This window comes from Sapajus apella, unplaced genomic scaffold (genome assembly GCF_009761245.1).
Source record: "Sapajus apella isolate SASKATOON/1434 unplaced genomic scaffold, GSC_monkey_1.0 scaffold198, whole genome shotgun sequence".
NCBI lineage: Eukaryota > Metazoa > Chordata > Mammalia > Primates > Cebidae > Sapajus > Sapajus apella.
This window is the reverse complement of record NW_022437138.1, coordinates 399,673-415,588: the sequence shown is the minus strand read 5'-3', so window position 1 is coordinate 415,588 and position 15,916 is coordinate 399,673.

The window sequence follows — 15,916 nt, the reverse complement described above, 5'->3', positions numbered from 1 at the left end:
GGCAGAACCGCAGCTCCGAGGCCTTGCTCACACTGCTCACCCGACATGGACGTCTGCACCCTAGGCTTGTTTGCTCTTAGTCTAGTTTTTCTGGTTTGGAGCCCCGGTACCCAGGCTGGGCCAGTGGGCTGGGGATGGGCAGAGGGGGGCTGTGGGTGGGGACTGGGCCTGGCCATTGTGAGGGCATCCTGGGCCTGGTCTCACTGCTACCTCGTGCCCTCTCCTGCCCTTGCCTGTGGACGGGCGGGTGAGCTCCGCCCTGGGGACATCCGATGGGTTCCACGGGCTTTGAGGAGGGGGCCTGGTTTTGAGCCTGTTGCCTCTAGCCTCTGGCCAGGTCACAGGCCTGGGAGGGGACCCAGGGTACAGCCCCACAGGAGATTCTGTGGTCAGAGTGTCTGGGGCTGAGGATGGGACAGGTTTCCGGTGATCCCCGGCCTTAGTTCTCAGCCATTGGCCTTCCTCAAAGAGGCCTAGAAGCGGGCTCTGAGTGCCTGGGATGCTGCCTGAGGCTGCGGAGGGGCAGGGACTCCACCCAGGCCGCTCCAGTGCCAGGGGCTCAAAGGGACATCACCTGACAGGTGGGGAGCTAGAGCCTGGGACAGGGGCTGAGGGCCAGTGTGGACTGCAGAGGACGCCACAGCGGGTGGTGGCCGGTACTCCGGCCCCAGGCACGGGGAGCTCCCACCCACATAGAGGCGTCCTGCCCGCCGTTCAAATCCTGGCTCCTCCACTTGATCTGGTGAACCCCTGACCTCTCTCTGCCTCTGGAGGGGACAAACGGGGGACTTGCGGCCTTCCTTCCCACCCTAGCCCCCCATGTTCCACTGCCTGCCTCTTCTCTCCCTCTCAATCCTAAGTGCCTGGATGCCTTCTCCTCTCCTCACCTCCAAATCTGCCATCTGTCATTTCCCAAGACACATGTGGGGAAACTGAGGCCCAAATGATGAAACAAAATGCTGAGAGGAAGCCATGGGGGCTGAGTGGGGTTGTGGGCGGAGCTGTGGGCGGGGGTGTCATGGGCCTTGCCAGCAGCAGTAGGCCCCCTGGGGAGCACTGGTTCCCTAGGCAACCTACTGTGCACCCCCCCCCCCCCCCGTAGTCACAGTGCCCCATCCCCCGCAGCCTGGCAGGAGTCTACCCACAGCAGCAGCCTGACTTCTGGACCTGGTGAGAGGCTGGACCAAGGGCCTGTGGATGACATCTGGGCCCCGAAAGTGGGAAGTGGGGCTGCAGAGGCCCAGTGTGGGCGCCACCCGTAGCTTTCCCACCAGCTACCCTTCCTCTGGGCAGCTCAGGGCACCTGGGCTCAACACCTGCTGGAAAGCTCAACATTTCCCATCTCCATTTCAGAGCTGGGGAAACTGAGGCACAGTGACGTCATATGTTTGTCCTCACAGCATGAGTCCAACACTGTCCAGTGAGGTGAGTGATAGGGCCAGGCCTGGGACTGCCTGACGTGGGTTTCCCGGGGGCATGGACAAGGAATTCCCCATCAGGGGAGGGCTGATGAGTGCCTGGGCTAGAGCTAGCTAGGAAGTGGGGGGCATTCCTGGGCTCATGGTTTAGGCAGGTTTCCATCGGGTTTCAAGGGCGCACAGTAGGGCCAGCGAGGAGCAGACTAAAGTCAGGTGGTGACACCCTCCAAGGCCCCACGGGACAGTTAGGGCTCAAGGTGAGCAGGCAGTGCCTGGAGACACGGCCAAGCTGGACTCATGCTCAGCTGGCCAGAGCTCCGTCCCTCCTCCAGACTGAGGCAGGAGGGCCTCAGGGGTTGGTGGGGAAAGAGTCCACACAGCCAGGCCAGCTGTAGGCTTTCTGGAAGCACTGTCCCCACCCTGTGCCTCGGTTTTCCCACCTGTAAAATGGTGGAGATGGCCCAGAGGAGGCTTGTTGGCCGGTGGGTAGGAACTTGGTTCAGCCCCGCCAGCTGAGAGCAGACCAGGGCCTTGGCGCCGAGTTCTTGGGGGGCTAGGCTGGCTGGCCGGGTCCTTAGGATGGCCTGCCTTGGGAGAACCTGGGGAACGTCTCTCCCGCACACCCCCACTCCCAGCTGGGCCTGAAACATTTTTTAAGAGATAAGGCCTTCATTATTAGGCCTTAATCCCTCACTGGCCAACACAGCCCCTGCCTCCCTGCTCTGCTGTCCCCGACCCAGTCACCCCTTCACTTGTGATGCTCCAGCCCTCAAGGGCCCCCAGGAGGCTCCCAGAAGGAGGATGGCCCCACTGAGTCCCATTGTGGGGCCTGGAGCCTGGAACCCACACCCCTGAGCCCAGGCCAGCTTCATTCAGCCTTAGCTGAGCATCAGGCTGCTCTGTGGTCCAGGTGATGGGGAGTCCTTTCTATATAGAGAGAAAGAAACCCTATCATGGCCAGGTGTCATGGCTCATGCCTGTAATCCCAGCACTTTGGGAGGCTGAGGAGGGAGGATCACCTGAGGCCCAGAGTTCAAGACCAACCTGGGCAACATTGCAAGATCCTGTCTACAAAATTAAAAAAAAAAAATAAATTAGCCAGGCATGGTGGTTGTCTGTGGTGCCAGCTACTCAGGAGCTGAGGCGGGAGGACCCCTTGAGCCCAGTGGTTCAAGGCTGCAGTGAGCTGTGATTGCGCCACTGCTCTCCAGCCTGGGCGACAGAGCGACAGTCCATATGCTGCAGTTCCGAGCGCGGGAATTCTGCAGCACCCCAGGCAGACATCACCAATCAATTCCAGATCTTGTGGCCTCTCAGCCAGGAAGCTTCAGGTGTCAGCCCTGAGCTCCAGGTGGCTCCTGCCAGTGGCTCAAAAGCAGCACCTGAACATGCCCACCCTGCTGGTGATGTGAAAGAGAGTATCCTTGGGCTCTGGGTCAGGCAAAGCCAGCCCTAGAGGGGTTCAGGGCTCCCATCTGGTGCTGGCAGCCGAGAGCGGGACCAGCAGAGTGAAGAGCCCACACTGGGCCCCCCACCTTCAGGTTTCAGGGAACATCAAGGTGCCCAAGGGGTTCCAGCCTTGCCCCTGCCTCCTGTCACCAGGAACTGCAGCCCAAGGAGGGGAAGGATTGGTTCAGGGGAGGGGTTCTCTCCTCCCCTCTGGCCCTGCCCCCACAAGTCCCGGGCGGGCGCCGAGGCCCAGCTCGGGCTCCAGAAACATTTGCTTTAAGTCTTAAAATATCAGGTTCCCGCATCATGGGGCTTCCCTTGGGGCCTGCTGGGCAGGCGGGAGGGATTTTAGGAGTAAGAAGATTCCCGCTCTGGCCCCCACCCCGCCAGCAGCTTTGCCTGCCTTCGGCCTCAGCTGAAGTCCGCCAAGTGTTTTTGGGGTGGCCGGCTGGGCACCCACTCTCCTGCTTTGGAGGCGCCCCCAGTTGGCCCAGCCTCTTCAGGATCCTTCCACCCTGCTCAGAACACTGGACAGGTGGAAGCCAGGCCCCAGTGCCCTGGGTTCCCACCCAGAGCTCAAACTTGCTCTCATGGGAGCATGGATGCCGTCAGCCAAGGACAGTTCAGATGGGGAAACTGAGGCATTGGGAAGGAGGCCTCCATAAGGAGTAAACCTTTTGGTCCTGGGGGTGGAGGTGTGTCCCCCACTCTGATGCTCAGCCTTGTGCCAGTTGAGGGGCATTAGGAGCCTTGTAAAGAGAATGACACCAGTTGGGCAGAGGACCCAGTATTTGGGGTGGTGTCCTGGGGCAGGGACACTTGCATGGGGTCTTGAAGGTTCAGTAGGAGTTTTAGGATGGACCTGGTACAAAGGGTCCCACGACAGGAGGAGCAGCCACAGCAGAGGCCTGGGGGGTGTGGGCTGCGGCCAGGTCCGCCAACACAGGCTCAGGGAGGAGAGGTGGGCTTGAGTGCCCGTGAGGGGATGGGGGGTGATTCCAATGCTTGGAGCAGGCTTTGGGACCTGCGGCACGCGGGGCTTGGGAGGACGTGAGAGCACTCCCTGCTTTCGGGCTGTGCCACTCAGCTCGAAGGCAGTTCTCTCCTACGTCTGCTGCCCAGGGACCACTGACTGGAGGAAGACATGGCTCCACGCTCCCTCACTCCCTCCCAGGCAGACCACCGGCCTCGGCCCCAGGGACAGGCCTCAGTGCAGAGTGGGAATTGGAGCCGGGCAGCAACAGCTGGGCCCACTGGTGCATCCCCCGCCAGGGCCCCCGCCTCCGTTCCCAGGCCCCCGCACCAGCCCGTTCCCAGGCTGCACCCCACCCCCGAAAACACACTGCCTGGGATGTGGGCAGAGGAGGTTTCGCGGGAACCACCGGCTGGGAGGTCTCGCTTGTCCCCTGGCTACCGGGACACAGGACCAGCCACCCGCAGGCCCTCGGGAGGTCCCACCCCTGTCCCTCGAGCTTGTGTTCGTGGGCACTCCCCCTGCAGGAATACACACTCCAGAGTCGGGGCCTGGGAACACGGCAGCGCTCGCCCTCTGTCCATTGAGGACCATGTCGTGGGGTGAGAACCCAGCAGTTCTCGGAGCAGTTTCACACGGGTCTGTGTCTGTGTAGAATCGTGTCGTGTAGGGGCTGCTGTCCCTTCTCGGCAGCACGCATGGGCTCTCTGCTTCCTTCCCTGGGAAAGGGTACCTACGCCCCGCTGGCGCCCAGTTGGGGATGCCAACTTCTTTCTGTGGCCAGCGAGGCTGTGCTGAGGCCTCGAGTGCCTGTGTGGCTGCCTGGTGCCCTCAGAGAGACCTGGGGGGCCTCTCCTCACCCACTCCCACCCCAGGATTCTGGAATGTCTGACCATCCGGCTGCCTGTGTCCAGGGTCCCCGCACCCTGTGCTGGGGTGAATCTCCCGTTTTACATGTGGGGAAACCAAGGCCGTGGCAGGGCCCTGTGGAGTGGTGGGGGTGTTCTGTGGCTCAATAGCCAGGGCTGCCAGGTGACACAGAGACATAGGGGAGGGGCACGGATGGATGCCTAAGACCCCCACTGTCTGGGCTGACCCCTTCGTGTCTGGGGCCGCAGAAGGCAGGGCTGGAGTGGCTCCCTCAACCCGGAGGAACCAGGCGCTGTGTCCCGAGGATCTGCGGTCACTGGAGCCCCTGAAACCCGAGCCAGCGGCTGGCCCTGGGAATGGGCGTCTGACCCTGCTGCGGCCTCTGGGATCCCATAGAAAATCCTCGAGGCCGAGTTAATACCACGACCAATTTTTATTTCAACAAAGTTAATTCTCAACAATGTGATACTAAGGGAGAGGGATTTTCCTGCTTTGGGGGAGGGGGCAGGGGTCCTGACACGGCGCCGCCCCTCCCCCTACAGCTGTCCTCACCACAGGGCAAGGAGCAGGCCTGGAGGGTGCGGCGGAGCACGGAGCAGTGCCCCATGCCCTATGGAGGGCTGCCTCTCCTGGCCCTGCCTGAATGCCCTCCCCCAACTTTCACACAAGCCCCTCTCCAACCCTGAGATGGGCCAGAGGACCTCTAACCACCGCCACCTCTCCTTACCTCCTCTCTGACGGCCAGGTTGGACTCTGTCTGTGACCTGAGCAGGTTGATTGGGAAGGTGTGCTAAGGAATGCATGAACCCCAGTCCCTAGTGGACCCCTGACCACGCCCTGTGGTAGCCGGCCAGGATTCAGACTGTGGCTCTGTGGGCAGGAGCGGGGGCCCAGTGGCACAGAGCAACCTTCCAGGCACCTCTGCCCACCTGGGGAGCCCTAAGGGAGTAGGAGGGGAGACTGGAGGAGGAGGGGCGCTAGGGCTTGACCTCACTGACCTCTCAGCTGAGCCCACGGCCGGACCCGGAAGCCACTCCTCCTGCCGGATAATCGATGGTCAGGGGGGTCCCAAGCCCTGTCAGAAATTCCTTCTGACAATGACCACATGGGCTGTCTCACAGGGCTAGGCCCTGCCATGGCCGCCCGGCCACCTCTTTCTGGCCACCATCACCTTAGCCTCGGCCCCTCCGGCCTCGGGTGGGCGCTCACTATTCCTCGGGTGGGACAGAGGGGATTTGGGGCCCAGGCTGGGTATGCCCCCGTCCCTGCCGGGCCTGTGCCCTCCCACCCCCTGCAAACCCCAGCACTGCCCAGGGCCTGCCAACCCAGTGCTGCAGGGGGGGCTCCCATGGGCACAGCCAGAGGGGCCCATGATAGGAGGACAGGCGGGTGCAGGGGAGGGATGTTTCCAGCCAAAGGACCAGAGTGTGCACAAGTTGAGGGGTTCCTTGCTCTGAGGGCACTGCTAGAGGGCAGGGGTGAGGCCCAAGGGCACCGCCGACAGGCCAAAGTCAAACCAGATGGGCTGAGGGCCCTGGGGGGCAGGCGGGCCATTCGTCACCGTTATCTGCCTCTCCGCCGAAATCACAAACACATTTTTAAGTGAAGGACTGGCTGCCACTGGCCTGCGGACCCTGATGCCGCCCAGCTGTGGCCATATTGGGGGCGGGGGTGGTGTCAGAAGGAGGGGTGCCTGCTGCTCTGGACCCGCACCCTCCAGGCTGTGTACTGGGGCTGCCTGTGAGGACAGAGGGGCTCCAGGTAGGGGATGTAACTTCTGCATGAGGCTGGTGGCTCAGTGGTCATTCCATAGGCTGGGGGCAGAGACCCAGGAGAGGGACGAAGACAGAATAGGGGCAGTGATAAAGAGAGACCGAGATGGGTGTGGTGGGCCTGGGACTTATCGGAGACCCTTCCACTGTGTGCAGCACCAGCCATCCACGCTGCGTGGCATGGCTCTGTCTCGCTGTGGCTGTGGCTGGCCCGTGTGATGTGGGCAGGGCCATGGGAGGCTCAGGGTGGCCTGTGGCTCTCCGACTCTTGGGTGCAGGTGAGGGTGGGGCTGGTGCTCCGTGTGGCCATTGCTCTGGGAGCCGAATGCAGGTCCTGCCCGGTACGAGGCAGCCCCCTCAGCCCAGCACCCTGGACCCCTGGGCAGGCCCTCAGGGTTGGGGGGCGCCGGGAGAAATGGCCTGTGACGGGGTGGGCGTCCAGGGCGGGAAAGCAAACAGTGTCAGCGGCTAATGAGCGGGAACCGGGCCTGGGGCTGAGGGCCAGGGAGGGGCATGGCCATCGCTCATCCTGACAGCGGGCGGTGCGGGGGGGCCGGAGCTGAGATGGGAGGGAGCTTGAGAGCCGACAGAGGGTCCCCTGGAGACCCGACCCTGCACACAGACAGACCGACGGGCAGAGGGGAGGCAGCCAGGTCCCAGCCCCCAGTTGTGGCCCTGATGGGACCAGCGTGCCAACTTGCTCCCTCAGCTCCCTGTGGAGCCTTCAGCTGGAGGCCCCCCCTCCAGCCTTTGCAGGACAAAGAAGGCTCCACAGGGAGGGGTGTGCCTAGGACCCCCCTTAGTGCACACTAGGGAATAGGAATCTGGGATCTTGAGGCCCTCTTATCCCACCCATGTGGCCTGGGACCTCTGGTCTCCCTGGGCCTCAGTTTCCCCATCTTTACAAGGCAGAGGACAGGTGAGCTCTGGGAGGCTCTCCGCTCTGATTCAACATCATCTCTGCTCCTCCTCCCTGTGTGCATCGCCAGCTGCCCTTGAGGCCCCCCACCCTTTCCGACAGTCCTCCCCAAATCTGGATGCTCCCAGCAGGTCCAGTGACAGTAGGTGGCTGACTCAGCACCTGAGGGGAGCCGCCCGCACCTCTGCTCTCCTGGGGCATGGAAGCTGTCCCCTCTTTCACAGGTGGGAAGATGAGGAGGAGACTGGAAGGGGAAATGGAGGACATTGGGCTGGGCTCTGGGCCTCCATGCCTCTGGCAGCGGGCAGCTCCTGTGCCCCCAGCCTTCACCCGGAAAGAGTGGCCTTGCCTCTCATTGCCCTGAGCACTGTGAAGTTGCAGGGTTTCTGAGCAAGATGAGACCTTGGGAACACTCCTGAGTCCCTCCTCGCCCAGCCCCTGCTTCTGTGGCCCCCCAACAGCCCAGTGGAGTGGCCTGGAGGTTCCTGCCTGAGAGGTATCCCAGCCCCTGTCCTGCCTCAGCCAGGAAGGGGGTGCAGCCATAAATTCACACCGCCAGCCGCCTGCGGGATAAATGTGTCATCAACTGCACGATTTACGAGCACACCCCTGGCCTGAAAGGCAGAGAAAATAAGCCTCTGTGTACACATGGTGCAGCGGGCAAGGCCAAGTTGCCACGAAGGGCACACAGCAGGGGAGGCGGGGTAGGAGGGGTGAGGACACACTCACGGGGGCATGGGACACAGACAGCGAGGTGGGACTGCACATCTCCGGCACATCCGCACACTCACACAGTGGTGGGACTGGCACACTTAGAAGGTGGCCTGGCATGCCTCCGGCCACTGAAGGCTTGCCACCCAGAAACTGAGTGGTTAGCCTTGAGGGTGACCCACTGTGCGGCTGTGACCTCTCCAGGGAAGGAGGCCTTCTGGACCCACATGTCAGGTTCTCACCCGCCCCAGAAGGCCCAGGAGGACACTGGCGGCGAGGGGCCGTAGGGCCCCTGCATGGGGAGTCAGAGGCAGAGCTGGTACTGCCTGACACAGGGGATAGCATCGGGAGATGAGGCACATGGGAACAAGGGCTGGGGCAGGTGACGCCTTGGCTCTCCTTGGGGTCCCACCTGCTCCGAGGCTTGACTGGCCTTGTCCCGGAGGCCAGGGGACACAGACAGCCACTGAGCTCACCCAGGCACCAGTGGTAAGGGAGCAAGACCATGCAGCCCGAACCCTCACAGGCCTGCCGTCACACCTGTGCACTGCCAACCCCCGGGGCGGTTCCAGGTTTGTGGCTCCACTGCTGTCAACAAAACTCCAGCCCCAGCCACCTGCCAGCGCCAGTCCAGGTACAGCGGCCCATGCCTGAGAACACGGGGAGGACTGCCGGAGGATTCCGGGAGCACTCAGGGAGGATGTGAGGAGGATCCAGGGACTGGGAGGACTCCAGGAGACAACCTGGGGAGGATTCAGGGATCTGGGATGATTCAGGGAGGCCTCTGGGAGGATTTAGGGAGGACCCAGGGGGACTTGCAACAGCAGCACTGAGTCTAGCCAGGACTTGGGAGGTCCGTGGAGTCTTCCGGCTGGTCATCTGGGGATGCTCTCTGTGCTCCAGCTGGTCCTCCTGCTGGCCTTGCCACAAGGGACTCAACAGTGTGGCCCTCTGGGACAAGTCCTGTTAGCAGTGGCTCCTTGGCTCACAGAGAAGGGCTGACTGATGTTCCAGAGACATCCATGGCAGCACACATCCCTGGCACCCCTAGGGAGAAAAGGCCTGATCACTGACCCCTAGACTACACACCCTGAGTAGGCACCTGTTGGAGACCTGCTGAGCTGGAAACCCCCAAGCAGGGACCCAGAGCAGGACTCGCCAGGCTCAGAACCCCAGACCAGGGACTCACAGACCAGAGTTCCATAGACCAGGGATTCCCATACCAGAGAGTCCCATGCCAAGGACCCCTGCCAAGGATCCCAGGGCAGGGGGGTACCCAAGTGAGGCATTTAGTGCCAGGAGAGGCCCTGGGCTCCCACTAACAGATCTGTCCCGACTTTCCCCACAAAGTAAGTCAATGGTCTCCCACTCTTCTCAGCATAGATGCCCGGAACCTGCTTGGTCTAAGAGTGGCCAGGTCCCTGGCCTCACGTATCACTCTGGTCACTGGTGCCTTCCCGGCCCTGGCCCCCAGGATACCCTCCTGGAGGAAGCCAGTGCAGCCTGTGCCAAGCGAGCACCTTAAGTGGGCAATAAGGGCACAGGCGGGCATGCTGGGACAGGCGGCTATAGGGGATCCCGCCCTCTCTGGCCCTGCTCAGACAGCAGCCCCTTCCTCAGCATCGACAAAGGCTGGCTGAAACTCTTCAAGAGCATCTTTAAATAAATAAAGCATAGAGAAAGGCAACCTTCCTCCAAATATGAATCACATCAAAATAGATTTTGAAGCAGACACCCAGGCAGAGCTCAGCCCTGGATCTGCCCATAGGCATCTCCTTGAAGCCCCACCCCAGCCTGGGCTTCCCTGAGAGGCGGGTACAGCTGCCACATGGGACAGGGCAGAAGCCTTGGTCTGCACTGTGGGCTGACGCTGCCCAGGACCCTCACCCCTGGCTCACTGGACCCCCAGCCCTAGGCTGAGGCTTTCCCCCCAGAAGCGGGCACCCTAATTCTGTCAACATGGCCCAGCCAAGAGAAGTGGCTGTCATGGGGACCTGCTGGTGCCCTGGGGTCTGTGCCTCCACATCCCAAGGGTCTATCAGGTAAAATTCGATGGCTTCCCTTCCAGATCCTCACATATCTGAGGGTTCCTGTATCCCACCAGGAGTGCAGTGACCTTGTGGGGCTGGCCCCAAGGTCCTGTGTGGCCGGGACAAAGACAGTGGAGTCGCACCTAGGCAGCTGCGGGAGGGCAGGGTAGGCTGGCCCCTGTGGTTGAATGAGCCCCTCGCCTCCCCGGCCTTTGCAAATCTGCTAGGACTGGAGTCCCTCAATTTGTCAGACATGCTTAAACACAGCTAAGTGAACCTCAAAGGACTTCGTATTAGGGGGAATCCCAGTGGGGGGAGGAGGGAGCTGGCCCCCTCAGGAGGGATGCAAGAGGAATGCGGTGGCTCTGTCAGGTGGGGGTCTGGGACCAACAGATCTGCAGCCTGCAGCCCTTGACCCCGGCGGCTAGTGGCTTCCAGACAGGACCGCACACTGGGGAACGACTGATAATGGGAGATGTGCTCCCCTGACACCCCAGCACCCTGCTCTCCTCTTTCTCTTCTCCCTGGAACATTCTGGAAAAGCCAGACCCTCCTACAGGCTGAGCCAGGCACACCTCCAGCTGCTGCATGCCCCGAGCTCTCACCTGAGATGCTGCTAGTGCTGGACTCAAGAGTTTGCTCTGAGGATGAAGGTGACAGTCCAGGGGACAAAGCCCAGGCCAGCCCAAGGACCATCAGTGCCAGGCACAGATTTCCAACATCTCCGAAGGTCTTTCTAGGCAAGGAACAGCCCCCATGCCCAACCCCATGGCTCTTTGAGACAAGCCAGGGTGACGTCACAGTGGACATTGGTGTTTCCTTGTGTACGATGCCCTTGTGCCCACCACAGGGACCCTGGGGGCTGTCTGCAGGATGGACCTTGGAGAGAGGTTGCTGAGGCCGGCCCAGCTAAAACTAGGGTGCTGAGGACACCCCACAGTTCCAGGGAGCACTCCCCCAGGCCCTCTCAAGCCTCTCCCACTGGGTACTGACTTTGCACCTGCCCTGTGTGTATGCGTGGGGGGTGCACTCACCTGTGGGGGCCCACCTGGCCCATCTCTCACCACCTTTTGTTCAGCTGGCCCTCAGCACCCTGGGGGGGGGTGGCAGGAAGACAGGATGGAAGGAGGCACTTCCCCTTGGCAGAGACACCCCCCAGGAGGGCGTCACTGGGTGGCACATGCTGACGCCCGGTTCCTCAGGGGCCAGCAACAGGGGGTCTCCTGATGAGGACACAGAGTCACTCCCCACAGACGTTTCCTGTCTGGAGAGAGAAAGTGACGATGTGAGTGTGTACCCCCAGTGTAGACTGTGCTGGCAGTTCTACTGTGCTGGGCTGGGGGTGGGGGGCACTGGGGTTCTCCTCAGAGCTGTTTATTTTTATTTATTTATTTTTTGAGACAGATTTTAGCTCTGTCACCCAGGCTGCCACGCAGTGGCGTGATCTGGGCTCACTGCAACCTCCGCCTCCCGAGCTCAAGCCATCCTCTCCCTGCAGCCTCCTGAATAGCTGGGATTACAGGTGCCCACCACCACGCCTGGATAATTTTTGTATTTTTAGTAGAGACAGGGTTTCACCATGATGGCCAGGCTGGTCTCGAACTCCTGGCCTCAAGTGATCTGCCCGCCTTGGCTTCAGGGCTGTTTAAAGAGGGATAGATACAGGCCCAGTCCCCAGGACCAGGGACCCTGAAGCCCCTCCTTCGTCCTGGGGCAGGCAGTGCTTTGAGAGCCCCTGCTGATTTATGGTCCTCCAGGGTGGGACGGAATTATGGCTGCAAAGGTCTGCCTCCCTCCTCCACCTCCCTGTTGGGGGTCAGCCGGGGTGGGGGTGCAGTGGCTCTCAGCTGGTTTCCAGATGGGCTTTGTGGAAGGGGCGCCCAGAGTGCGGAGCCCAGACACCCAAGCAAGGGCCCTGGCCCGTGTCAGCAGGACCACCACAGTGCCACTGTCTCTGTCTCTTCTCTAGACGTGGCTCCCATCTCCGTCTCAATCCCCATCTCTGTCTCAATCCCCATCTCTGTCACATGCAGCCCCCCTTCCCCACCCGTTAGCGGGGTGGGTGGGGGTGGGACCCGGTGATTTATCACCTTCAGCCTGTCTTCCATCGGAAACACAGGGGGTGGGCGCAGACACTGTGCTGAGCTATGGGCCCCCAGGGCCCCGCCACCCACTCCAATGTTGTTGCTCCGTCTGGGCAGGGGGTGCAGTCCTCCCCCACGTGGCTGGGGCTTCAGCTCCCCAGACCTTCCCCAGGACCTCCTCCTCCACGGGGGCCCCAGTGAGGCCTCGGCTCATGGGGGTCAGCCCAGCTCTGAAGCTGAGGCTAGTGCCGCCCCAGGCTGGAGGGGATCCATGAAGGACCCCACAAGCAACTCTCCCCAGGCGGATCCAGTGGTGACAGAGCCTCTTTTCCTGCACCACTGCTTGCCCGCTGCCAAGCATCCCTGGCAGAGGCTGTGGAGCCCAGGCTTTCAGGGTTGCCGGCCCCTCCCCCGCCGCGGGGCGCGCAGCAGGGGCCCAATAAGTGTTTACCGAGCAAACACCAGCGGGACGGGGACAGAGCACCTGGGTTGACCCCCACCCCATGCCGGCGGAAGAAGTCCCTTATCTTCCCAGTTGACAGGCTGTCAGGGAGCCAGGGGAGGGGCGGGGCCGCGCTCATCCCGCCCCGTCTGTCAGCGGCCACGCGGCGACCCCCTCCCTGCCCCTACGAGGGGTGGCCTCCCCGTCCCACTCGGTGCCGCTCGCCGCCAGCCTGGACAGCCCACTGCCCCCACTCCAGACCTCCGTTTCTCCGCGGACCCCAGCTGTCTGCACCCACAGCGCCCACCTCTTTCTGCGCTCACCCCTTACCCAGCGTTTTCTGCAGACCGCGAGCGCCCTCTGGTGCCTGCCTGGGGTTGTTCTGGGCCTCGGTCACTATTCACTCACTAGCTGGCTGTGTACAGGCCTGAGATGTTGCTTGAACCCCAGGTAGACCTTGGGGTCACGGGCCTGAACGCTGTCCTGCACCATGTGTCAGGCTAGGGCAGGTCTAGGAAGCTCTGCGAGGACGGGCTTGGAGGGGGCCTCTAAGATGGAGGAGTAACCACAGCAGGAAGGGCCTGGGCAAAGGCACAGACAGCCTGGCCCCCAGGGGAGGGTGGACCAGGGCTGGGCCTTGACCTAGGGCTGAGATCCTGGGAGCCCAGAGAGGTTGGGTGGGCAGTGGTGGTGAGAGGGCCCTTGAGCTGCAGGGTAATGAGGCCTGAATCAGCTGGCCTGGGAGCTGGGGGTGTGGGGTCCAGGCAAGGCTTGGAGAGCAGACCCCTCCAACCTGTTCCTGCCTAGAAGGAAGAGTCTGAGGTCATAGAGGGGCCCTGCTCATCAGTGGGGAGGGGCCCTGGGGCAGATGTGTTATCTCTGAAATGAAGGACAATGCTGGAGTCGAGGTGGTGCCCAGGTCCGCAGGGAGGGTGTGCATTTCCCCTGTCCCCGCAGGGCCATTTAGGGCTGCTGAGCTGGGACTGTCCACTTCATACTCCTTGATGGCTGAGGCCCCAGGGTCAGTGTGTGAAGGGTCAGCTCAGGATCAGGCGTGGGGACTGGGGGCTCCCAGGCAGCCAAGGGAGGTCAGCCAGTGAGCACAGACTGGTGCCCCCCGTGGTCAGTCCCTCGGCACGAGCCAGTCTAGACCACGGAGAGCCAGCAAGAGGAGGGGTCATGGAGGAACCATGGGGTTCAGCCTCCCCGTCAACCAGCAGGAAGGAAAGTTCTTCCTTCTGTCTGACCACACAGTGATTACAGCTGCTTTCCCCAACAGGAGGCCCCCTGCCTCTGCAGCTACTGCCGTTCAGGGCCCCCCGCCACTCCCTGAGCGAGACACTGGCCCAGGAGACTGCAGGCTTGTAGGCAGTGGGCTGCCCACTCCCCGTAGCTCCTGCTGGGGCCTTTTCCCACAGCCCAGAGTAGTATTCTCCTCTTGGCTGTGGTCCACCTAGTGGACCCCAGATCACTTTCTCCTGGGCTGTGCATTTGCACCCCAAAGGCCTCAGTGAAGCAGATAGGGGTCCCAGGGGGCCTGCCTCAGCTCTGCTTCTAGCACAGACACAAAGAAAGCTCTGGGGCCCAGCAGAGAGCCCCCTTTTGGGATCCGGTTTCTTATGGAAAGTGGGGAGCACACCCCCTCCCCGTGCCCTGCTTGGACTGAGTTGAGAGTGTTGCACACGCACTGTGTATGATGATGCTTACCTCTGACCTCCACTAGGAGCTCTGGAGGTGCCAGACCACCGCTGCGGGGGGGGCAAGCGGGGCAGTTCATTTGTATAAAGAGGGCCACTGTCCTTGATGTGGCGATAAGGCCGGATGGACGACCACAGTCAGCCGCAGCCCACAATGGGCCGGATGCCCTGCACCTGCTCACAAAGGCGGGGGTGGCTCCTGCCTCATGTCTGACTGGCAGCCTGGAGATAGCATCAGCCCTGCAGGAGGGCCATCTATCTTGTCCCACAAAGGACAGGACAAAGCTTGTGTCAGTGGCAGCCTCCCCGACCCGGTCAGTGGTGGTCAGTGATGGCCACTGGGGGCCGAGGGCTTTCCTGGGCCGGGTGGTCAGGACCTGAGGCTCCTCATCTGGGGCCTCTTGGGATGCATGGAGAATAGTCTCCATTGTGCATAGGGCCAGCCAGGTAGGGGCCGCACGGACAGTGGCAGAGGGACCCTGTCCCTGGCACCCCCGGCTCCAATAGTGAGAAAGCCATCAGTCACCCCCTAAGTTGGGCACCCTGTGCTGACCTGGGCACCCGAAGAGGATTTGGAAGACCTGGTTGCTCAGCCCCAGGGTCTGGGAAGGGCAGTAGGTGGCCAGAAACTGGGGACTCTAAGAAGCTCCTTGCTGGTCTGGGCAGTCAGTGAGGCCTTCCGAAGGGAAGTGGCAGCCCAGTGGAGGACTCACCAGACACACAGGAGATGAGCAAGGAGCAGTGGCATGGAGGGCAGCATGTGCCAGGCAGAAGGAATGTGTGTGCAGGCCCCTAGTGGCACAGCCTGGGGGCCTGGAGAAGGCAGTGGCTGTGGGCAGGGACAGGGATGGTTCTCGGCTGGTAGGAATGGGCTGTGAGCCCTGCAGACTGGCAGAAGGGGTCCTGGGTCTGGGGCTGGGGCTGCTGCTGTGGGATGAAGAGACATGGCGCGAGCAGGGTTTGGGGGTGCTGGTGGGGCCAGGGGTGGTGGGGGGCTGGGTCACTCCAGGACACAATGATTCCAGACCCTGCAACCCCCGAGGCCCACTCATGAACCCCCACCGCCCATGGTTCCATCACACAGAGGCCATCTTCTCATTCCGATGGTCCCGGGATTCCCAGATGGAGCAACAGACCCGAACCAACCCTGCTCACCTGCCTCAACACTCCCCTAGTGAACTGAACGATGCCAACGCCAACGCCAGCCTGCGTCCTGCGTCCTCACCCTGCATCGGAGAACCCACCCAATCCTTGAGATGCTACGGTGTCTTCACAGCCAGCGCTGTGCATGAGAACCATCCCCTGAACACGCTCAGATGACTAGGTCCACTGCTGGGACTGTCCTCACTGCCTACAGCATCCTCACCATCCCCAAAGCATCCTAGTGCCCCACAGCGTCCTCACCGTCCCCACAGCGTCCTCACCGCCCCCACAGCGTCCTCACCGCCCCCAAAGCATCCTAGTGCCCCACAGCGTCCTCACCGCCCCCACAGCGTCCTCACCACCCCCAAAGCATCCTAGTGCCCCACAGCGTCCTCACCGCCCCCACAG